The 25,352-nt window shown below is 55.2% G+C and overlaps 1 protein-coding gene across 1 annotated transcript in view; it reads right to left on the bottom strand.

The window, feature by feature from the left end:
* Zfp469 (zinc finger protein 469) overlaps positions 1-23,885 on the bottom strand; it is a 41,675-nt gene extending 17,790 nt beyond the window's left edge. Inside the window, exon 1 of the mRNA NM_001401088.2 lies at positions 23,662-23,885. The gene's annotated coding sequence lies outside the window, so the exon portion shown is untranslated. The remainder of the gene's footprint in view (positions 1-23,661) is intronic.
* Positions 23,886-25,352: the final 1,467 nt, after the last annotated feature.

Raw genomic sequence — 25,352 nt, 5'->3', positions numbered from 1 at the left:
ACAGCCCCAGCACCTGAGGGGACAGCCCAGGGTGCCTTCCACAATCACACTGCCTGGTTCTTTCAGCGGCCTTATCTGGGGTGATGAGACTAGAGCCGTAGGCTGGGCCTGGGCGTGCAGTAGGCGGCCTGCACGATGCCACACACAGTCTCATGATTTGGTGTGTGACACAGAGTGAGAGTGGGCATGACGTAGCCTGGTCTGTCTTCCACCCTCCCTGCAGGCTCAGGGTTGTATTCAAACCAGGTCACTGACAAGGGGGTCGAGGTTGCCTGAGGTAAATGACAGGTGACAGTATCTGCAGTCCCTAAGAGGCACCTTGGAACAGTGTAAGCTGGTGGTCACCTGTGCCTGTCTCCTCCCTGAGGGTTTACACTGGCAGCATATGGGCAGGGACATGTGTCCCAAGGGACAAGGCTAACACGCTCCCCGGGGGCTGCCTCTGTTCCCTGCTGCATCTCAGCCCCAGTCCTTGCTACCTCTTTTCAAGTGATTATACTTTTCTTTCTTGAGGATGTGAGGGACCATGTTCCCTCTTCTGGGTTGGGGAACATGAGGAAGATCCTGATCTTCCACGGGAGGCACGTCTGCACCCCTCCCACAGCCGCATTTCAGCCAGCTCTGGGGTGCAGGCCCAACCTAGGGGTCCTGGCCTCAGTGTGCTCTGTTCTAAATGGGCATGGCGCCTCCTGTGGCTCAGGGCTCTCTGGATAGGATGCTCTGAGCCACACCCAGCTGCTGTCCCTCTGTTCTCTGGGACAGGCCCTGGAGGATCTGGCTGAGGTTGGAGAGGCCAAGGGAGGGCAGTGGGTGGGCCTAGGCTGGGTTGCCAACAGGAACGGCCCTGTTCTTTGTCAAGGCAAAACCAGCTGTAACCAGCAATGGCCCAAGGCCCAGGATGTGTCTGGATCGCTGTCACGTCCACCTTTTCTAAGACCCTGCTGTTTCTTACCACTCAGGTGAGGAGCAGGCTCAGAGAGGGAGCCTTCTGACTGACAGCTTCCTTCTCAGGGTTGGAGGGCTAGCTAGCCCAGTGACACTGGTTGTGTGGCCTCACTCAACCACTGGGCAGCTGGATTCTAGAGGCCCGGCTTGCCCCTCTAGCCTGGCTGACCAATGACTTCTGGAAGACTTCAGTGTCGTTTTCTATGAGTGGGTAACCCCCATCCAGAAAGACCGTTTGGTTAATGGAGGATGACCAGTGGGCAAGCCAGGCTTGGTCCCTTTGCCAAGGTTCCTGCTCAGCTGTAACTGGCACTGGTCTCAAGGCCCAGAATGTCACATGCATGGCCCTCTAACTACACTGGCTTGGGGAGGGATGGCCCAGCACACCGTGACTCGGAAGCACCTGCTCAGAACTGACTCTTACCAGAATGTCCTCCCCAGTTTGCTCACAACGTTGACAGGAGACCCCAGCCTGGGGGGGGGGCAGAGGAAGCATCACTGTCTCCCATACTGGCTTCCTGTTGGAGGGCCTGTCCACTGTCCTCTCCCATGGCTTTCTTGGCTTCTGATCCTGATGGGTCACATGGTCCTGTCTTTTTTTTTTTTTCTATTCTTTTTTTTCGGAGCTGGGGATCGAACCCAGGGCCTTGTGCTTGCTAGGCAAGCGCTCTACCACTGAGCCAAATCCCCAACCCCCACATGGTCCTGTCTATAATGCCCCTAGGTGTTCCTGCTTATTGGTTGCCAGGCCCCCTCTTCCTGGGCTCTTCCTGGAAGTCTGGGCTCTTCCTGGAAGTCTCGCCTCTCACCCAGGGCTCCCCCGGCTGTTCTGCTTTCTCAGATGGCTCACATGTGCTCCTTCTGCTGCTCTTGCCCTGTGTCAGAGGGCACAGGGTTAGCAAGGGCTCTGAGGTCTCAGGGACCCCTCCCCTCATAGTCAAGGCTTTTCTGACTGCACAGCAAAAGAAGGCTGCCTTCCATTCTCAAATACACTCCTCAGCGGGATCACTGACTCTGAACCCCTTTCCTTCCCCCCCAATTCCCTCCATGCCTACGACCATGATCATAGTCCTGAGACTGGCCTGCTCCTGGCAGCCATAGCCAGGGCTTGCTGAACTGACAAAATGCACAAATGTCACCACTCCAGGATTCCCCAAGTCCCTTCCCTTCCATGCACGATGTTGCAGAGCACTGAGCCTACAGGTGGACAGGGCAGGCTGTCACCATGTCTGTCTCCCAGTCCTAAGCAGACTTCACAAAGCCAGAGCCCCTGTGCCAGCTCTTCAGTCTACCACAGCCCCTCCCAGTGCCGCTGCTCCGTCCAGCCTGTAATTTGTAGTCTGTGTGGCTGCTTTGCAACCTGGTGCTTGGAACCTGGGGCAGGCTGGCTATCACGGACACCAGACCTTGTGATGCCAAGAGCCACCGAGAGAGGCTGCTGCTAGGGAGAGAAGGAGCCGGAACGCTTGGGATGAAGGACATGGGCAAGGACATGGGTGGCATCTGCTGGAGAAAAGGAGTGTGCTGTGGAGATCCTGGATTGGCTGGGCTCCCTTCTTCCCAGCCCTCCTGGGTCAGTGGCTGCTGTGGCTGTCAGGAAGCTAAGGACAGGGCAGGTGTCCTGATTTTGCAGGAAAAGTGTGGAATCCAAGTTTTAAAATGAAATCTACCCATTAAAAAACCTGGCGATGGATCCTCTTAAAACAAAACAACTGCTGTGTGGGATGAAGCTGTCGGCTGCATCCAGCCTGTGGTTTGCTGTGTGTGACCTCCCTTCGGGCACACAGGTCCAGCTGTCCTCACCCAAGCTGATCCACACACTCATACCCTCCCTCACTGGCTCGCTCACATACCAACTCATCCATTCATTCACACACCCACCCACTCTCATTCATTCATTCACAAACTCATTCGCTCATTCACCCACCCCACTCATTTATTCACATACTCATTCATTCTTCACTACTCACTCATTCATTCATTCATCCACCCACTCATTCATTCGTTCACAAACTTATTTATTCACTAACTCATTCACTCATTCACAAACTCATTAATTCACAAACTCATTCACTCATTCACAAACTCATTAATTCACAAACTCATTCACTTATTCACCCACCCACTCATTCATTCACATACTCATTCATTCTTCACTACCCACTCATTCATTCATTCACCCACCCAATACACTCTGCCTCAGAAATGGGAGATTGCTGTGCTTGAGATCAACCAGTTCCACTGGCCCAGTCGGGATGCCCTCAAAGGTCTCCAGTGTTTGAAAGGGAGTTTTTGGAAAGTTCTAGGGACTTTGACAACACCTATCGGGGCAGGAAGTCTTTTACTAGAGAAGTACTTTTATAGGCTGCCCCTGCAGCAGAGCTCAGAGGTGTCTAGTGATGTGGCCAAGGACCCTGTGAGGGTGAGCTCTGGAGATGTGGCAGGGACTGGGTAGACTGGCTGTGCAGACTTTCAGGCCTAGGCCTTGCTGCCAGCAGTTCAGGCCATACCTGCACTCTGCCGCGTAAAGTCTTTCTTCCAGTGAGCTGTGAAGACCTCTAGCTGTGGCCGCATAACCTGTGCATTCTCCTTCCTGTTTCAACCAGCCTCAACTGGCTTCCTCCCTGTGCCTAGGGATCATTTGCAAGACACACACACACACACACACACACACACACACACACACACACACACACACTCACACACAGAACAGCACGTTGTCTCCTGCACCCTGCTATGGTCTCCTGCATGCTAAGCAGGTCTACTCATCCATACTGCGAGGCCCCCTTCCACCATGGGTTCTCCAGATCTCCCTTTCCCAACAGAGAAAGGTCACTACTCCCCACTGACCGGGGTGGATGGATCTCTACCCTGCATCCCTGCATCCCTGCATCCCTGCATCCCTGCTCTGGGTCCTGTTGAAGTCACAGATTGTATAAAGCCCTCGCCTTACAGGCCCACTCTGGCTCTGTGGGGTTCTTCAAGGACCTGTCACCATGCCACTTGAAGGTAAGGAAATTGAGGCACAGTGGGGTCAGGGATTTCCTCCTCCAGCACACTGACCTGAGTCCGTGACCACAGGCCACGTGACACCCTCATATAAAGGGGCCCAGCCCGGATGCCCCTCACTGGGCTCAGCCCGGGCTCCCAGCAGCCAGCTACAGAGGGGCCCGTTTGAGGGGAACGGGGTGCTGCTGAATAAGGCTAACATCCCTCTCACAGGCAGCTCCGTGGACTGCAGCGTTGTGTCGGCTGGGGCTGGGATGGCTCCTCCTCCCTCCTCCCTTTTCGCTCCTCCTTCCTCCCTCCTGCTCTGTCTCCCTTCCTTCTCTGTGGTATTTCCCTTTTCCACTTGGAGGGTGTTTGTTGGGCTGGGGTGCACAGAGGCCTGGGAGTTGGGTGAAGAGGATGAGGCCCAGCTGGAGCCCTACGTGGAAGGACCTAGGTCAGGGGACAGGGCAGTCTCAGACAGTGAGAACAGGAAGAGATGGGGCTGGGAAGAGACAGAAAACCGAGAGGGGAGTTTACAGCTTAGTTCTATGCACACAGTGCTTTATAGATGGCTTTCCAGCCGCTGGCCATTCCGAGGCTCGTCATGGTGGCTCACGGTGTCACCTTAATCCTCTAGTGCCAACTCTGTTTCTTTAAAAACTTGTGCTCGCTTTGTCTAGAAGGTTCCGAAGCAAGCTTTGTGAAGATGACCACAAGAGTAAGACTTATGGGAGGAGCTTCCTGTCAGCCAGGGTGAAAAGGGAGTATTCTCAGTGAGCTTGTCTCTTCCACTCTCTGTCCGAGCATCCTGAGAACTCTTCCAACCAATCCTGGCTTTGCACGCAGTGTGTGGTTCAGAGGAGGCAGATACTCACACACCTACACATGCAGGCACACACATGTGCACACACGCCCGCATACACCAACACCAAGTGCAGATGCACAGTGGATTCCCTCATCACAGGGGCAGCAACAGCCTGACCCTTTCCACCTTCCCACTGTGTCACTGTACCTGACCAGGCGCCTGTGCCCACGAAACCAAGGCGCAAGTCCCTGTCACTCAACTCAGACACCCCAACAAACCAAGTGTGGGAACTGTAGGAGCATGGATCTCCCCAAAGGAGATCTCCCCAGTCTAGACCCAGGGGGACATCTTACCCTAAGGCATGAGATTCTAAGGGATTCATGAGATTCATGAGGGAGGGGTCCCAGGGTTATCTGTGTACCTAAACCCTGCAGGGCTTGAGGCTCTGGGAATCCAAAGCCTACTTGGCTGGTGGTGATACCCCATTGCCAAGATGGGGGGCCTGGTGAGAGTGTTCACGGAATCAGTGTCCCTGGAGGGCTTGGGGTGTGACTTAATGACACCAGCAAGAGACCTGACTTCAGATGGCAGTCCCTAATGTGAGGTGCTGATGTCAAGGCTTTGTCAGTCAGGTCACTGAGGTAGCCCAGATAGCCCTGACTCCATGCACTTCTGCCAGCAATCCTTTCGGTAGGTGCTGGTTAAAGAGCAGACTCTGCACTTCCTTGCTGTGTGACCTCAGAGAACTGACTCAGCTGCTCTGAGCCTCATGGGTCACCTGCAAACAGGTCTGAAAACTGTCTTGCCTCTCGGAGTTTGTGGGAACACACTGTCCAGCAGGTGACAGTTCTCACTGATACTGGCTGTGACGTCACCGCCATTCAGGTGTTCGTCTGTCCCAGTTGCCCTAGTGGTGAGGAAGGTCCTGAAAACAGTGGTTATGGCTCCTTAAGTGTTTGGGGCCAGGGCGTAGGTAGCTAGGGGTAGGGTGGACTAGTGAAGTGTTTGCCTCACACAAGTGGGGACCTGGGTTCTATGCCGAGCACTGGAGAGAAATAAAAGGGTGGTGGATGGGTGGGGGCTGGGGCACAGCTGGTAGAATGCTCACCTTGGGTGCCTGAAGCCCTGGGTTTGATTCTCAGAACCACATTTTTAAAAAAAAAAAAAAACCCCAAACCAAACCCCAATTGTGGTGGTGCACACCTGTAAACACAGCATGCACTGAAAGCTGCTGGATCAGAAGTTCAAGGTCATTCTCAGCTACATGAGATTATCTCTCTCTCTCTCTCTCTCTCTCTCTCTCTCTCTCTCTCTCACACACACACACACACACACACACACACACACACACACACACCATGACAGAATCCTATCAAGGTCTAGAGCTGACACAGAAGCCCCTCTGCCTCAGACTCCTAGGTGCTGGGATTATAGGTGTGTGCTACCATGCTTAGCTCAAATGAAAACAGTAACAGAAACATCCTTTCAGGACTCCATTTTCCCATCTGAAAAATGGGTATGACAGATCTCCCTGGCCCTGGCCAGCCTGGAACTGGCCGTGAAGCTGAGGCCTGCTCGGAACCAGCTTTCTCACTCCTGAGGCTCTGGGGAGGCGGCCAGTCTCCTCTTGGCTCGGGAGGGCACACCGAATTACACTGAGCACAGGAGAGAGACCCAGCTGGGTTGACACAGAGGGAAGCTACTGTGGTTTGGATATGAAACTCCACCACAGACTCATGCTTTGAGTGTTTGGCCCAGCTATTTTGGGAGGCTCTAGGAACTCCAAGAGGTGGGGCCCGGCTAGCGGGAGTGGATCTCCGGAGCAGGCCCTGCAAATCTGCGGCTGCCACTGGTTCCTATTGTGCTCTCTGCTTCCTGGCCCCTGGTGGTGTGAACAGCTTCTACCACACCTTCCCACTGCCTCGAAGGGAGCTGCCTTCAGGCTCTCCCACCACGATGGAAGGGAACCTTGTGCAAGCACTGAACTGAAAGAAGCCGTCCCTTCCTGAAGGTTTTTCCTTCTGTCAGATACTGTGGTGGGTGAAATGGAAAAGCAGCCTACACAGGCATCGCTTCTGACCCCAGCCACAGAATCCAATCCTGCTGCCCAGGTGTGTGCAGCTAGGGAGGGGACAGTGTCCATGGAGGTGGAGCCTGGGGGTCTTTTCACCGCATTACCCTCTCTGGACATCAGGCACATGGCAGGGGGGACACTTTAATAATGTGAAGACCAAGGGCCAAGTCTTCTGAACACAGCACTGGCTGACAAAACTGAGTGCTTGGCCCTGGCCCTGGCCCTGCAGACAGATCCTTCCGGGAAGGCAGGCAGCATCCAGCTAAACAAATGCAGCAGGGCACGCTTAGATAAACTGAGGCACACACATAAGACCACTGAGAATCACACATACATACAGACACAGTCACATGAGACACATGTGCCTGCACGCACAATGGCCCCTCACATTGTAACAATGTAACAAACCCGGTTTCCCATGGCAGAGAAGGACAATTCTGCCCCCTTCTCTTAGCTAGAGGCTGAGGTGGACTGGGTGGGTTATCTACCCAGCAAGGCTTCCTGGCCATAGCACAGAGGCAGTGGGCTACTGTGAGGGCCCTTCTACCCTCCACATCCTGTGGAAAGTGCCCCTGGCTCCCCACCTCCCAGCTCCCACATCTCAGCTGGTTTTAATTAGTTTCCTTCAAAGTCCCCCAAAGCCATTCAGCCACGTTAGCGCTCTCCAGCTGCCAAAAGCTCTGGGGTGTGTCAGGGCGGGGGGGTCGGGGAACACAGGGCCACATGGAGCTGTAGGGCTTTCCAACCTCTGGGGCCAAGAACAGAGGGCAGGCCTGGGTAATGACAGGGGCAGGGGAGGGTCCCAGAAAGAAGGGCCAGGGCCAGGTCAGACGAGGAGCTCCCCAACCCCCTGCCACACACACACACACACACACACACACACACACACACACACACACACGCGGTAGAGATGCAGAAGCTTTGGTCTTGGGGTCTGGAGACCTCAAGATCTGTTGGCATTTCCTGGGAGGTGGGGTGCTCTAAATTCCCTTGGAGTCTGCAGGCCCAGATGTGCCTCCCTCACTGCAGACCTGTGTCTGTCCGTCTGCTGCATGAAAGCCTTCTGTAGCAAGGTCCCACTGGTCCAGGATCCCCAGTCCTAGGAGTAAATGAGGCAGGTGGGAAACAGGCTATGCTGGAGACCTCGGCAATATGAGAACTAACCACCACCCCACAGGCATTGGTATCTAGCCCCACGCCATGTTTGACACATCTCTTCCTGTTTCCACCGATGTTCAGGCAGTCTTAGGGGCTTGCAGTATTTTAAAGACGGCTTGGGTGGTTATGGCTCAGGCTGCCGGTCTGCAGCCAGGGCTCTGGGCTGGAGGCTTCCTGCTCTGCCTTCTTTCCAACCTGGCACATCCTCAGTGTTGTAAAAGGGTCTTTGCTGTGTCTTTCTGTCCCTTGTACCCTCTCCCACCTTCTTACTACTGGTAGCTTCCCTTCAAGTTCCCTCTGGAGGAGTTGCCCGATTTCTCCTCTCAGGCCTTGTTTGAGCACCGGACTCAGCTATACCTGAAGTTCTCCCTCAAAGCCAGGCTGTTTGAGCCAACATCATACTTTCTGCTAGGTACTCCTTGCTGTGTCCTGGGTCTGTCACACGTGACAGCCATGGGGCTTAAGCCTCATGTCTACACACCTATCCACAGTGTCCCTCTGTGCCACAACCCACATTCACAAGCTCAGAGGGCTCAAGCTACGCCCAGAAACTCTTGTCTCAGAAGTTTCCTGGCGTAGTGTTTCCTGGTGGTCCTTCTCTCCAAGAGGATGAGGAAAGGGTGACAGGGCAAAGTCACCACAATATTGCTCTGGCTGAAACTGCACAGATAACCAACTCACGCTGGTGGCTTATCAGCACACCATGTGGATACCAGCCCTGTCTCTCGTGCCTGCCACACCCTGAAGGGTGTCTGCTGCCTTGGCAGAAGCCTTTACAGTGATAGGGCCTCCCTACAGTGGAATAGCCCAGCATGTCTGATGCTATTTAACAATATAGACATGAGCAAGGGACGCAGGCTGATGAAGCCAGATGCTGGGGTTGTACCATCTGTCTGCTGGGTGTGGGGCACATGACACCTCTGTGACTGCTTTTGCCCAAGTGTAAAAACACGAGACCCAGCAGCCCTCGGAAAGCTCTGACAGTTGCTGGAGGATTCAGGATTACCACCATCAAATCCCACCGGTGTGAAACTGTTGTAGCATGGATGGCAGCATGTCCCTGTCTGTCTCCCACTGCTCCTGAGACAGCAGCAGGCCAGCCGTGTGGGAGACAGTGGTCACCATAACTGTCCCTGTCTGATCTCACCTCAGTTTGGACCTTCTTGTGCATCTCCCGGGACACGTGTTAAGACCTTCCAGGGTCATGCACCAGTCTAGAGGCCATCAAACTGAGCTAAGACAGAAAAGACTTGGCCAGCTAGGGTGGGGCCTCAGGGACTGTTCTAGGGAAGCCAGGACATGGGTCACCCTGCTGGACATACAAAGGAAGTATTCACCACTTCACATATAAGAGTACATATAAGAGCGGATCCTTGGCTTACCACAGACCAGGGTGTCCATACCAGGCAGGAGATTCTTCAGGCAGGACCTCCTGTGGGGTCACCAGCTTGGCCCTGGTTCCTTTAGGGCTCCTATATCTTTGTCGCCCTTCATGCCTCTCCCCCATCTCAGTTTGTGTCTGTCTCTTATATCCTCCGCTCTGCCTTCTGAGGTACGTGGCTGGTGGTTTCTGTTGCCATCTCGCTGGAGGACAAGGCTTCCTTCTCAGTCACAGACAGCCACGGGTCAGCAGAGCTCTGTCATAGTCTGGCAGAATCAGTGTCCTTGGGCTGGCCCTCCTGCCTCAGTTTCCCCTCTGGTAAAATGAAGTGGTTAGGGGAGCCCACTGAGAGATGAGCCTAGCCTGGTGCAGGCACAGACTCCACCAATTGCATAGAGGTCAAAGCTGGGGTAAATATAAACTTATACAGGGTAAACTGAGGCAGGGACACATCTATCTCCATGGGTGCCTCAGATACAACACAGCCAGAGAGCTCCCTCTCCCCACAGGCACCCCAAGCCTCTCCTCCCCGTTACTTCTTCCTTTTTGCATATCATGGGTTTGTGGTCCCGCTGCAGTGTCTGCTCAGAGCAAAGACCTCAGCATAGACAGGAGCTCAGTCTACCAGACCAGGGTGACCCTGAGTCCCCCCAGGAGGCAGGGACAGGGTCACTGCTGTGCTCCTGGTGTTGGGCACAGTGCCCAGCAGATGGTTGTCACCTACCTACACATTCTATACCTATATCCACACAGACACACACACACACACATACACACACACTACACCACACACATTCACTACACACATAAACATATTTACCACACACACATAAACATATACATACATTCCCCACCATATATTCACTACACATACACACTGCATACAGCCAACACATACACACACACACACACACATACACTACACATACACATTCACTACACACACACTACACACACACATATATACACACTCACACCATATACACACTTTTTTTCTTTTTGAGACAGGGTTTTTCTGTGTAGCCCTGGTTGTCCCGGAACTAGCTCTGTAGACCAGGCTGGCCTCGAACTCAGAGATCTTCCTGCCTCTGCCTCCCGCATGCTGGGAGTAAAGGTGTGTGCCACCACCACCCAGCTACTTTTTATTAGAGAGGTTGTGTGGGACTGGAATGATCTGCCTTCCTGAGGCTCAGGCTGGGGCCTGGCCTGTCTGCGACATATCTCACTCTTCCACCTGGAAGAGTAGCTGCTGTCCCGGCTGGTCGGTCCCTCAACCATGCTGGCGGGCTACTGTCCTGGGTGTGTGAAGCTTTTCGATAGATGGTGATGGTGCTGTAGGGATGTGAGGCTGCAGAGGTTGTGTCTAAGGGTCAGCCATCCATCACCCACCCATCCCATCAAGGGTGGGAAGCTCGGGTCACCCCATGGGTTGGGGCAGAGTTTAAACCCAACTCAGGTTCGTAAGGTCAGAAGCCAGGCTCTCTGTGGACTCGGGGCCTCAGCAATGGCATTGGAGCACAGTGATGGATGCGCTCACCTAGATGTCACTAACCCCACAATAAAGATGCCCACCCCCAGATGTTACCCATGATCCATTGCCCTATCTGTGCGGACTCTTGCATTAAACTCTGTTGAGGCAGCAATGACATAATCCTTGGGGTCCTGGAGAAGAACCCAGGTCCAGAGGCGTACAGGAGTGAGTGACATGGTATGGGGCCACCCGGGCAGGGCCACCATGCCTCTATCACCTGAGGCCAAAGCAGGGACTTGAGGTGTCTTTCCCACCATAGGCTCATGTCCCAGACCTCCACCCACCTGTCCATCTGCTGAGCTCAGCATGGCAGAGCCCCAGGGAAGGGCGATGTGGGAGGGGGGCTGCTGCCCAGGGTCCTGATTTCCACTTACCCACCCTGACACTTGGGTGAGGGCAGCTGCTGTAGTACCACTCAGGTACTGACTGATCATCATATAGATATGGGCAGTTTGGGCATCATCAGTCTCCTGTGTCCACAGGAGGGCAAGCGCCTCCACCATGCCCCCGCCCCTCACACAGGCCAGCAGCCATCTGTGGTCCGCAGACCCCTGTAGAGAGCCCCTCACTCAAGCATGTCTCAATCTCTTCTACTGCCATCTTCCAACCTGGTGATGCCACAGGGAGCCGCATGTGGCTGCCAAGGGTGTGTGGTACCTCACATTAAGACAGGGACTGTGTCCCGGTCCCAGAACCCAGGCTGGCCCCTGACCAGTTCTGACCTGTATATGTAGAAGGAAGTGACATCATGAGAGTCTGGAAGGAAGTGATATTATGAGTGTGGGCCTTGGAGCTAGGGGGAGGGAAGGGGGGGCTGGCACTCCCTCAGATGCCCCCAGGGGGGTTGAGCCCACAACCCAGTTGCCGACTGAAAGCAGCAGGAATGGGGGAAATCCAAACGTGCAGAGAGTGAGAAGCTGCTGACGGCTGTGTGTGTCTCTGTGGCAGCTTCCTTCCTGTGACAAGAGAATAAGATGAGAGTCATCTCTGACGGGGAAGGACAGTCCTTCAAAGGTGGCACATTAGAGATTGAAGCAGGCATGGATGAAGGGCTCTTGGCAGGGGCCTGGGGGGTCACGATGGCCAGAAAAGTGCAGGAACACGACCATAAGTCACGGCCAGTGGCACAGCAGATGGCTGCTCTCCCGTGGGCCCAATGGACACAGGGGCCTGACGTCCATATTGTCCACGCTGTCTGCACTGCTCCGAACAAACTCTTGCCATCCCCTCTGTCCCTGGAACTTTTAGAATGATGGTCTGTAGGAAAGAGATGGCAGCCAACCTGGGCATGGGGTTCAGACCCCACGCCAAATGGCAGGCGTCTGCTGAGGGGCTCCGCACCCACTCTGTACCCTGGAGGCCCTTCCTCCAGGGGGAAGGGCTGAGGAGGACCCACTGCCCACTGCACTTCAAAGAGCTGAAGGCTACAGAGCTGGGCTGCTGATTGAGGGGTCACAGGCAAGCATGAGGGTGAAAGGCCACGCTGAGCACAGGACCTACGTGTTCTTTATGGACAGGAAGCCCGTGGCTGTGTTTGATCTTCTCCAACAGGTTTTGTTGTATCTGCCTAATGAGGGCTCTGGCCAGCCAGCTGCTGGGCATCCTGTAGCCCCTGGAGCAGCCTCTGGCAGGGTGCACAGGGGCCAGTACAGCCCCTGACCCCCAGGGAACCTGTGCTCAGTGGGAGGTGGGCACAGGCACCTATACTACTGTTGCGTTTGGTGCCCACTCCCCCACTCCCACACAGAGCTCCAACAAGTCTGTGGTGCGGAGTCTCAGGCCTCTCCAGGGGGTGGGGGAGGGGGGTGACTCTCAACTCTCAGGCCATGGAATCTTTGCTCAAATCTCCTGTCTAACAGAGGACTGCTTACCTACTAGACATTAAAAAAAATCATCTATCCCTCTGTCATCTATGCATATGTCAATTCTATTGATCTGTCTGTCTGTCCGCTGGTCATCTGCATGACGAGTGCCCTCAAGGATGTCTTCCTATCACCTGTCTTCCTCATGCTGTCCTTCAGTTTGCCTACCTCATATACCAAAGTCACACATGGCCATGTGTATTAAAACCAAATTCACGCCCAGAGAATGGCCAATGTTAACAGTCTGGTAGAGGCATGCCCTTGCCATCTGGCCCCCAGAGCTTGAGATTCCCCATGTAACCTCTCTTCACCGCCACTACCGTGTCTTTCCTGGCAGTCGTCAAGACAACAGCCTTGGAGATCTGGGGACAAAAAGGTGTATATGTATTGGGGGGGGACCCACTCCGGAGCCCCAGGAAGGGCCGATTACGCCGCAGGTCTCAGGAATAGAAATGACCTGGAGCTGGCCGCAGAAGAACTCATTTGTCCTAGAGTAGATGATTGGATAGGACATGTGGTCTCTGAGCTACCCGGAAGAGCGTCTCTGGGACTGGAGCCAGAATAGGTACAAGCAGAGCCAAGGGATATGGCTGATTCTGAAGCCACTGCCAGGGAACCTGGATTCACCTCTGTCTGAAGCCCACTCAGTGTGCGTATAATGGGCTCACAAGACAATATCGTCCCTCCTGTGGTGTCTGAATTGTATTTCTACTGTTCACAAGGAGCCTCTGGGTACAAGGACAGCCAACTAACCAGCAGGGTCATTGGGGAGAAAGGAGACAGGATCAAATGTACAGCAGGACCTAGAAACAACAATGAGCTTGGTGCTTTCTGAGAACTTCTAAGTGCTGAATGTGGGACCCTGAGCCCATGCTACTCTGCTATTGGGCACTGTCAGCGGATGACCTCACACTTGCTGCTCTGCCATTGGACACCGTCAGCGGATGACCTCACACTTGCTGCTCTGCCATTGGACACCGTCAGCAGATGACCTCACACTGCTCTGCCATTGGACACTGTCAGCTGATGACCTCACGCTGCTCTGCCATTGGACACCGTCAGCAGATGACTTCACACTGCTCTGCCATTGGACACCGTCAGCAGATGACCTCACGCTGCCCTGCCAAGTTCACCCGCTCAGCCAGGGCCACACCATTCTGCCACAGTGCTGCTGATGAAGCCAGAACTCTTTGGATGTAACACCTGATTCTAACTGGTCCAGGCTAAAGATGGCAGCTGAGGAGCTTGCGATCTGCCCCAGGTGCCGTCACCCGTGGCTTTCCTGGGTTAGATGACCCAGTGCAGAGTGCAGGCCTGTCTGCCTGCCTGCCTGCGGGTCTCCTGTGGGTCATGCAACCTGGAGCATCTCACTTCAGCCTCTGATTCCCAAGTGGGAACTGACATGTTATTAATGTCACCTGCCACAGGGTGACTATGAGACGGGTACCAAAACCAGGGCAAAGTCCTACACAGTGTTTGATCTAGACAAGACTGGCACTCTCGAACACCCAGTGATAATAAAAATATAGTACCCATGTATGACAGTGTAGACATGTACATATAGTTACATGTTATTTATATAATAACATGCATAACATATAGCTACATAATTGTATGTTTGCAAGAAGGTATGAAGATGTATATGCCCATGAAGCTTACCATAGCTGCAAGAGAAACTTTCTCCTGTCTAAAACTCCCTCCAGGTGAAAGGTCCCTGAGGAGAACTCTGCAAGGGGAACCACTCGAGGGACCCCAAAGCTGTACGAAGTCTGAATCCAAGAATAGAGAAGATGGTGCAGGTAAAGCCGCTGCAGAGGATGACACATAGTAAAGGAACCTGCAGAGTGTGCGGGACGACAGGCAGCTGCGAGGGTCAAGGCTACAGCAGGCATGGGTGTCTGTAGTGACCACAGGAGGCGCCATAGTGAACAGACTCCAGTGCATTCAGCCCTCCAGTGCTTCCCCCTTCTGAGAGACCCAGAGTCTGGACATCTGATGTCCCCGGGCTTCAGAACCAATGGCAGTGCACAGTTGGAGTCCTGGGGATACCATGCAGAGACAACCTTAGGAATGGCCCAAAAGGCCCAGATTGGGCTATGTGTCCTGTGTCCCCCAGGTCTGCCCCTCTTCGCCCCTTACCATGCATGGCTCCCAAGATGCAGCACACGTAAACACCCCTTGCCTTTGAAGCTGGGAGTCAAAAAACAGAAATCACCTCAGAGACCGATGTGAATCCCACAGGTTTCATGTGGAATCGAGCGGGTTTTGGGTTATAAATCACAACCTCAGAAAGGACGCCAGATCTCACCTTCACCTTTCCTGGCTAGTGCAGGTGAGGATGTGACCCCTCCTGCTTGAGGCCAGCACCACTCATGCTTTGGGAGCTCTGGTGACCTTGGCTGGACATGTGTACCTAAGATATTCCTGGTGACACAATACCGGTCGGTTCTATTTGTTGTGGGGACAATAACACAGGGCACTAGGACCAGCCCACAGTGCACACAGGCTTTCAGATCAGCTGCCAGCCTCACCCTCTTCAAGAAAGCTGGGGCTGTGACCTCTGGATGAACACAGGAATCAGAGGCACACTTCAACAAAGCCTGCAGCTTCTGGGCCGACCCCACTGCAAGTTCCCTCTTAACAAATGCTGGCTATTCAGCCTGCCTGGGGTAAATGCACCCTTACCCTTTCCCCAAGCAAGTCCCCATTGCTTGGCCAGCACTGGTACCCAGACCCCGGCCACCCAGGGCAGGCAGGCCCCTTGGAGACTCTAATTATTCCCCAGGCTCCAGCCTGGCATAAACACAGCCTAGACATCCAAGAAAAGCAGGCTGCCGGCACAGGAGCCTTTCCCCATGCTAAATGCAGACGCCGGTGTTGGGCAGGCTGTGGGTACTCAGATAACAATCGGATGCCGTGAGCCCTGAGCTGACCCCAGGGTGGACATATTCCCACTCGCCAGGAGTGACTGCTTGGCCAGGCACACGGCCCCTGGCGGCCTGTCTTCCGCTGGGAGGGCACTTGGGGTGCAGAGGCGGGAATGAATGTGGGCTGGTCTAGTTCAGAATATATTTATAGACTGGGCACAGCTGCCAGCTGAGTGGTGCCCACAAGGTCAGGTTCCTCTGCTGGGCCTTGTGGCCAGATGTTTACTGAGATTGTAGGGACTGACTTGTCCACCCACATCCCGACTCATCTCACATCCACGCCCAGAGGCCGCTCTGCACCAGGGCTAGGTCGGGTCCCTGACTTTGAAGGGTGACAGCCTTCAACTGGTGTCATGGTCTTGGAACTTGAGAAACTGGGCCATCGAGAAAATCAAAAGCATCAACAAGGTACCCTGTCAAGTCCAAATGTTACCCACGGCTTCTGTCTTTGGGTCACCTGAGTACACTATGCTGTCTGCTTTGAGCAGCTCTGCATGGCATTTGGACATTTACAGAATTCCAAGATTGGCCACCCATGCTCAAAGCTAGACATCTCACAGGAAAGCCTCCAAGGTGGTTGTGGTGACAACCTCTCCTTGTAGGCAAATCTTGTGGATGCAGATTCTAGGTTCCCTGTAGGCCCAGAAGCCTTTTCTCCAGTAGTGTGGGCCAGCCTGATAGGCAGATCCTGGCCTCCTTCATTTGTCAGAGTGACCCCTCCTAGGAGAGCAAGGGAGACACCACACTCTGGAAGGCTTCTCTGTGTCCACAGATGCCTGGGTGTGCTGTTCCAAGGGCTTTACCCAGAGGCACGCCCAGGCCAGGGACACCAGGGCTAAGAAACATGGGCAGCCACTTCACAGCACATGGACCCTCCATTCTTCCAGAGTGACTAGGTGACTTTGAACTATGACACTTTTGAGCCCCACTGGTGCTATCCCCTTGGGACTAAGCACATACTTTGGACACCTCAGTGCTCCCAAGAGTAGCTATATCCTGTCTCTATTGGTAAACTGAAGAAATACATTCTCAACAAGTATGGCTTTGCTGGGGCTTCATAGATAGTGGGTAACAGGGGAGTCCACAACTCCATCCCATTGACAATTCATAACATCAGCGTAGAGCCCTGCTGGTGTGGGTTGATATAGATGCGGACAAAGAATACCAGGGAGTCAGGAAGAGAATAGGGATGTGTCCCTCCCTTTGCCTGGATCCCTCTGTCCTATTAGGAACGCTTGGCAAACCTCCTGTTATCCTGGGAAGAGCATCTCGGAGACCTATAGCTCCAGGGCGCCTTTCCTGGGTCCTCAGTGCTGCACTGTCTTCTTGATCCTCATTTGTTATCAGCTCGAAGGGGATGGCAGGGATACACCTCACCCTATAGCTGGCCAGCCAGCAGCTCAGGCAATTCCTGAGCAAAAAGCACGAAGAGGCGGAATGCTGTGGGTGTCAGTCGGCAGGTCATGGCGTTAGAGACTCTTAGTGCACAGCCGTGAGCCAGGCAGGTATGATGCCAAGAGGAATCACAGACTTAGAAAGAGGGTGTAATATCACCCAGCACCCCAACACAAGGACAACGCTTTATAACAATGTTCTCTGTGCAGCGGCTGAAAGAAGTGAATGCCCAGGGCTGGGATGATGGCTCAGTCAGCAAGGTGCTGACTGTGTGAGCATGAGAACCAGACTTCCACCTCCAGGCCCACGAGGAGAGTCAGGCGTGGAGGTGCATGCTTGTGACCCCAACACGGGTGACGCGGTGACAGGTGGAGTCCCTGCCAGCAAGCCAGGCTGGATTGGCAAATGCTAGGCCAATGAGAGGCTCTGCCTCTGAAAGCAAGGTGGATGATGGCTGACCTCTGACTGACATACAGACACACAGACACGGATAGCCACAGACAGACAGACACACACACAAAAAACTACACAACTACACAACTACAGTAAGTAGACATTCACACATTTTGGATGAAGTATGTCCCTGCTACAGCCCTTCTGTTCTCAGGCTAGGGCAGTACAGGTTACCAAAGGCCTGATTTGATGTCCAGGGAGCAAGCCCTTGGGTGACAAACCACGGCACAGCCCTGGTGGCCTCACACTGGGCCAGTACCTTTCAGAGCAGCACCTTCCAGAGAAACTTTCACGTGTGAACTTCTGACAGCACTGGGCTCTCCAGGTGTGCATGACATGCACTGGCCCCAGGCTCCTGATGGCAGACAAGTAATCTTTCCTGGCAAGTCCCTTCACCTTCTGTTCCTTGGTTTCCTTGCCTATAAAACGGGACAACAGCAACCTGCTCCTAGGACGATGACCCTCTCAGGTAGAGTCCCACCACCCCTGTAAGACCCTGGCCTTGGCACCGCCCCTTGGCCACTCTCGGGGCCCTCAAGCTGAGGAAGTCCTAGGGCTATTGGTGTGCATGGGCTCAGGCTTCAAGACAGGCTGTTCACCTTCTCCCTGCATTTCCTAGGGCTACCTTGGAGTCCTTCTCCTCACCTTCCACACCGTGGTGCTGGCTCCATGCACTCCCCTTCCACAGCCTGTGCTCCTGTCACAGCCCTTGTCCTTGAGGTGCAGCCTGGATAGGATCTTGAGGATCTCCCTGGATAGGTTCTTAGTGCCAACATTAGGACCCTGTCATAAGAGCTCTGCTCTCTCCCTGTCAAACCCATCCATACGACATGGCTGTCCTGGCTACATCAGCAGGAATATGGGGTGTCATGGCAACCCCCTGCCCAGGGCTCACAGGGGTTTGGACAGCATGGCCTGGTCCCTTTGACCATCAGTACTTACACTGGGTAGCTTGGGGCAAGGGCCCATGGGCTCACCAACAGATGTGTATATGCTACCCACCTGGTCTACCGATCCTGATCAAGGTCTGCAGGATAGGATCAAGCACCCACTGGGGTTGAGGCAGGCTTGAATGATTCACCCAACCTCTGGAAGCCTCTATCTAGGTGCAGGGCAAGAAGATCCCACACTTAATGGCAGTTCAGAGCCTGTAGGAAGGGGATCCCCAAAGGTCTGACAAGCCACTGTCTTTAACACACAGTGACTCTAGTCGGCAGTTGGCTCCCTTAAAGGAGGCTATAGGAAAGATTTACAGGATGTGTTTTTCGGCCATGTTCTAGGGTCTCTTCTTCAGGAGTCTGGGTAACTCAGGGTCTCATGAGGAAGACACTGAATGCTTCGCATGGAGGTTGGAGCCCAGCCCAGTGTGAGGTGAGAATATGGAGGCTCTAACATCTCAGGAGGGAGCATCTTGCAGGACAGAACTGTCCCCCAGACATAGTCAGGGTCCTGACCGCTGCTCTCTTTGCCTTGATGGCTCTATCTGCGGCTGAGTGGGAATCCGGCCCCGAGCAATGCATTATCCACTAGAGTCCATGACTCTCAAATACACGGCTCCTATGGCTCACTGACTCGTGGGGATGTGACATGGGCACAGGCGCGGCAGCAAACCAAGTCGGGTGGCTCTTCATGAGTGACCGAGGGCCCAGCACCTCTGCTCGGAATTACCGGAGAGAAATGAAAACATCCGCCCACACAAACACCTGAACACGTACGCCTACGGTGGCAGGGTGCAAAATGACCACACATCACTGCAGTGAAGGGTTCACGGAGCCCACAGGGGGGACACCGTCCAGCCAGCCAGAAAGCTCTGACTGAGGCAGCCGCTCAAGCCCTGAACGCATGACACCCAGTGAGAGAAGCCAGACACAGAAAGCTGGGGAGCGTGAGGGTATATACACGAAAAGTCCAGAACAAGCAAATCTATAGAGGTAAGAGATAGAGGAGATTAGTGATTGCTGGGAGGAGGTGGGGGAGGGGTGGAATGTTCCAGAACCAGATGGTGATTGCACAGCTCTGGTGAGCATAGTAAACCCCACAGAACTTTACGCTTTGAAAGGGCGCTGTGTGGTAAGTGGGGTGGTGGCGAGCTTCTGCCTTGTAGGCTGCCGTGGGTAGTGATGGTGTCCACTGCAGCCTGCACCCCAGCCTGTGCCAAAAGAGCTGTTTCTTCAAGGATCAGACCAGCGGCCTGGCTCCTGGCCTGGCTAGCTACGGTCTCAGCATTCCATGCTCCTGTGCCTGTGGTGCCCAGTGGCCACATCCAGGTCCTGCAGAGCAGCCTGTTTACACACGGCCAAGGCCACATTGGCCCGGTGGACCCCAAGGAATGTGGAAAACGCCGCTCAGGGGCGCTCCTAACGGTCACATTCTGCAGTGCCCCAGCCGGCTGGGGCCTTGACGGCTCCTCATGAATGTTGACTCTGTTCGGTGGCTGGCTGAGATGCCAGTCCTGGAGCAGCCAAAGACAGGACGGACGCTGTGAGAGACAGCCAGGGGACGGAATGTCCCCCATTCTGCCACTGGCACCGGCAGCGGCAGGAGGAGCCAGGATGGGAGGGGAAGCTTCCTCAGCCTGTCTCCTGGGCATAGTCTCCAGTGACTCATATGTGTGGCCATTCACGGTGCCTCTCACCTGTCTTTGCTCTCTCAGCCTGTTCTGTAACGCCGCACCCTAGGGCAGGGACAGGGTAGGCAGAGAGGCCTACCATTTGTGGCCACTTTTATGCAGACTGTGGCTCCACGCCTGTCCTGGTCTTTTGCACACTGCAAAGGCCAGGACAGATGAAACTAGGCCTGGGGTTCCGAGGCCCCAAGCTCATGGTCTTTTCACCCACGAGGCTCACAAGGAGCAGAACTGAGTGGAGGTGGGGGGCATGGAGGTCAGAATCACTTAGAGGAAAAGAGAACTCACATCCCAGCTCCCAGCAGACAGTGGACCCCTTTTCCTTTACGTGCTGGGTGACGGAAGAGACTGTGTGTGTAGGGAGCTGGGATGGTGGGATATTGGGTGCATGGCCAGTGTCCTCAGACAAGCCTCCCTGTAGCCTCTCCATGCTCAGGCAGAACTTGGCCTGGGTGTTGCCTCCCCAGAGGGGGTTCCACTTAAGCAACAATGTATATAATTCCCAGAAACCACTTCAATCCTGCCAGGGTGGGCATAGAAACACACGGTTTAAAGACAGGTCACAGCCCCCAGCTCCACTCTGCCAGGCACACTTCTGCAGCAACAGCAGCACAGCGACAGAGAGAGGGACAGAGATTAGCACTGAGAACAACTGGTTGCAGGAACTCACTGCTGACTTCGGTCAGGCCAGGCACCTCCAGGTGGGTCCCTGTAGCCTTATGACCTACTTCTCACCCTGCCTCATACTTCAGGGAAGACACTGAACACCTGAGGAGGGGACCCCACGCCGGACATGATGGTTGCCTTGGCTCTTTGTGTCTCTGGGGAGGGAGGTCATTTTCCAATATGCACAGTGGGTTAGGTTGAGTGTAGTCCTCGGAAACAGAAACAGTGGCTTCCATACAGCATAGACATCATAGGGCCAAAGTGGGGGGCTTTGATACATATGATGAGGAGGTGCCCTGGGGTTTGTGGCTTCTTGGTGAGCAAAGTGCACTAATGCCTTGAACCGCTACTCGCATGTACTGACCTGCTTTTCTCCCACTAGAAATGGTGGGCTGCTGGCAGACTTCATGACGGGGCTGCAGGGTAACACCAGACAGCTTCTATTGCCCCAGCCCCAGCCCCCAGGGTGAGTGGCAAGCACAAACAGAAAGAGAGAGGTCAAAGAAAACCTTGCCTGGTAGCAACAATGGGGCCATGTCACCTCAACTCAAAGCCCAGAGCCCGCTTGGAACTTTTCTCCCGCCATGCTCCGGTCAGAGCAGGATGGGTCAGCTCCATAGAGAATGGGGCTGAGGGTGTCAGTCAGAGGCAGAGGGAGCAGAATGTCATTTGGACAGGGGCTGGGCCATGTTGTGATTGCTCTTCCTTTGGGGGAGGGGACATGGCTTCACCTGCTCTACTGATGGCCAGTGAGGACAGGGACAGAATGGGAGGTGTCCCAAGAGGGAAGAGAACTGTGTCCCCCGGCAGGTGTGGGGAGGGAGGGGCCCCACCGAAGGCCGTCTCACTCTCCATCAGTCACCCATGAGTTCCAGGAGAAAAACGAGGTGAGGCTGATAGAGGAAAGGAAGGAGAGGACGCTGTCTGGTCCTTCACCACCTGCCTCCACGTACACCATCGGCTGGAACCCAGGCCCAGATGGGTTTAGTAACTTGCCCAAGACCACACAGCCTGCCATACATGCTCCCAGCCTGGGTATGTGTGTGCAGACCTGTCCCTCCCCCACACCGTTACAGCTCTGGAGGAGAGAACAGACACAGAGATGGAATTTTTCCCAAGAGGGGGCTGGAGGGTTGGCCCAGAAGCCCAGGCTGCAGATGAGTTTCAGTGTGTGGCTTGGCCTTTGCTTCCAGGCCACGTCAGTACTTAGCAAGGGCATGCAGAGAAAGACCCAGGGCTGGTCTCCCAAAGGCAGGTGGCAGGTTGCTTCCTGGCCTGCGGTGCCAAGTTGTAAAAGGTACATGCTCCAAAGACTTGGTAGAGTGACATACCACTAACTTAGTGACCTAACACTGAGGGCGACTGTGCAAGTTTGCTTAATGTGCTGCCTGTCACCCCAGGTGATTGACAGTTAGGGGCCTGAACTGAAACAGATCCTCCAGTAGCGGCAGGATAGCTGCTGGCTCAGGCTGCCATGAAGCGGTGAGAGCCCATCACTGGAGGCATACAAGCAGCCACTGACCTGGGGGGTGGGGTCCTGTGGAGAATAAATCACTGACAGGGGCTTTAAGTTCGAGCCCTCTCTGGCTCTGAAATCTGGAACCTGATGGCCTCCACCAAGCCCTGGGATACTGCCAGCCCGGAGTTCACTCACTCCATCCCACCTTATCTCCCAGGCTTAAGGGACGGACCTATGCGGTCCTCTGCTGCCTTCTTCCCATTCACAATAAGGAAGACAAACTCTGTTGGCTCTGCTCAGCTGTTTGGGACTTGCCAGGCCAAGCTTGTGGCAAATGGATACCATTCTTCAGGGACTCTTGCCCGGCGGCTGCCGCTCTCCCTGACTGGCCCTGTCAATACGCCCAAGCATTTAACTCGCTTGTCTGTTATTTTCCGGACTTGGGTGTTGGCTGAGTCAAGACGGTTGGGACAGTGCAGGACACAGACGCCTCAACACACCTTTGTCCCTCTAACAGGCAGAACTGGCCCAGAGTCAACTGGCAGCGTGGGTCGGTTCTGTCAGCACCTCTGCTGCTTTCCGTCTGTGCAACACAGGCCACTCTGACCCTCACTCTCTTCATCTAAGGCACGGGGTTCCACCCATCTCACGACCGAAGATTAAATGCAGTAGTAACACGTGGCATAGTCCCCACACAGTCGGCTCAGAGGAGCCGGCAGAAAAGCGGTCCACTGTCTCATCTGAAGCCCGAGCCCCCACCCAGCAGCCCAGCTGCCCCGCTTCCGCCGTCTCCTGTGGGCATCTCTGCCTCCACCCCGGGGTCCCGGGTGCAGGACAGGGTCTGGACCGCCACTGGAAGTCCGGTTGAATCCCGATACCCTCCCCTTCCCGCCATCGCCACGAGGGGCGCAGTGTCTCCGCGGTCTGCTTAGCTTAACTCCGTGGACTACTCCAGCGGAGCTGCCCCAAAGTACAGGGTGGGTGGGGGCGCGATGGGCCTCCTGGCGGAAGCAACAGCGTGGCGACCCTCAAGTCTGCTAGCAGGACCCCATCCCGCCCACGGAATGGGACCTTAGGGTGTCCCTAAGAGTGGGCAGCTGTGGAGTAGCAGACGAACGGCTCCAAGTCGCAATGAATGAGCTACCGGGTCACCTCCCGCAGTCCCGAGGCTCCGACTCCCCCGGCTCTGGCGACGCTTGCTCTGCGTTCGCAACGGGCGGGCGACATCTCCAACAGCTCTCTCGGGGGCCCGGCCAGGCCGCCCCGAGGTCGGTGCTCGGCGCCTGCAGCTCATCCCACCGTGAGTCGCAACCCGAGGTCGGCCGTGCGCTTGGAGCGCAGCGCGGTGACCGCGCCCGTCCCCGAACACCCCAGCGACGCGCACTCACCTCCGTCCCGGCCGCGCGTAGCTCCAGTTCCCGGGACGCGCGGGGCGCCCGCGCCCGGCCCGCGTAGCCCCAGCGCTCATCCCCGCCCGCAGCGCCCCGGCCGCCAGCCCGCCCGCCCGCCCGCCGGGCACCGAGCCGCCGCGCTGCGCCTGGGGCGGGGTGCGAGCAGAGGGCCGCCTCCCGGGCCGGTCCGCGGGCAGCGCTCGCGCGGAGGCCGGACGCACAGCCCGACAGCAGCGCCCCGGCTTGGGTTACACGCTTGCCCCCCGCCCCGCCCCGGCTATTTTTAGCACGGCTTTTCCTAGGTGTTGGTTTCATGGGATCCACCTAGCCACGCCGGCCTGGTGGGAAACTCTCTCCCCGGTCACCAACCCTCTCCCCCCACAACACGCTCCTTGGCCAGTCCTACAGCTGGCACGCCGCTGGGCGGAAAGCCTGGCTTCGGCATAACTTCGGAAACAGCTGCCACCATTCCACCGTGTGGCTTCCAGTCGCAGCTCTATCCCTCCCTCGCTCCTCCCAGTCCCTGGGCCACCAAAAGCAGCTAAACCTCTTCCTCTGGCTTCTGGCCTGGAAGGTTAGGGCCCGGGTCATAGCTGGCACCTGTTTAGGGGAAATTTCAGGTAAAGCCTCCCTTTCCCCTAGTACATAAGTCTGACACAAGGTACTGTGGTGGGTGTAGATGTCCGGGGGCTTTTGTCATGATCACAGAGCTCGAAGTCACCAACCTTGGTGGCTTCCTACTGGGCCATCATCCAGCCTGGGGCTGAGCACACAAAAACAGGGTGGGAAGGAACCATCTAGGTCCCGAGAGATGGCAGTGCTACATCTAACATACGAACTCAAGCCTCAAAGATCAGGAATCTACCTGAGGCCACAAACCCGGAAGAGGTTATGTTAAGACCTAGAGCTCAGCATGAGGACCAGAGTTCGATGTCCCAGAGACTGGGTTAAAAAGCAAGGTGTGAGGTGTGTGTGAAATCCCAGCACTGGGGAAGCAGAGCCAGGCAGATCCCTGGAGTAAGCAGCCCAGCAGCCTAGCTTACTTGGTACGCTCCAGAGCAACCAGTCTCCCATAACAAAGCAGACAGCACCTGAGGCCCACCTCTGGTCTCCATGCACACACATACACAACGTGAGCTCACAGACCCAGGTCTGTAGGGAGAGGACCAGGGAGCCCATTCTCCACATTTAATGAACTGGATCACTGACCATGGCCGTGTGGGCTTCTCAATAGAAAACCATCAGGTGAGGGCCCTTAACAGAAAGAGACCCTGTCAGAATGAGTCCTTCAGCAGCTGCCCCCTTCCTCCCCCCCCTCAGTAGGTCTAGCTGCCACTCAGAAGTTCCGGTTTCACTCGGGGGAAACACCTTTATCATGCAAAGCAAGGCTGGACTCAGGCTCCCAGGCTGCTTCCTGGGAAACTCCTGGCCTTGGTCAGGTCCCAAGGCCTATACTGAACAACTCAGCTGTGACTTGCTCTGGACTGCAGTGGGCTGCAGGGCAAAGCTGATCTTCCTGAGACTGCTGAGCGCCGCACGTGACGTCGAGCCAGAGCGGGGAGGCAAATGTGATGGAATCAGGTCTGAGAGGCCCCCGCCCTGCCCTGTACCCCAGCTCTGGAACTCCGATCACATTGCTGCAGTATCATTCTGGGCCTGGGGACCCAGAATCACTTGCTCCTCAGAAA

The sequence above is a fragment of the Rattus norvegicus genome, chromosome 19, assembly GCF_021556685.1.
Source record: "Rattus norvegicus strain SHRSP/BbbUtx chromosome 19, alternate assembly SHRSP_T2T, whole genome shotgun sequence".
Classification (NCBI taxonomy): domain Eukaryota; kingdom Metazoa; phylum Chordata; class Mammalia; order Rodentia; family Muridae; genus Rattus; species Rattus norvegicus.
Note: the sequence above shows the minus strand (reverse complement) of the source record. Positions and strands in the feature narration are given on the sequence as shown.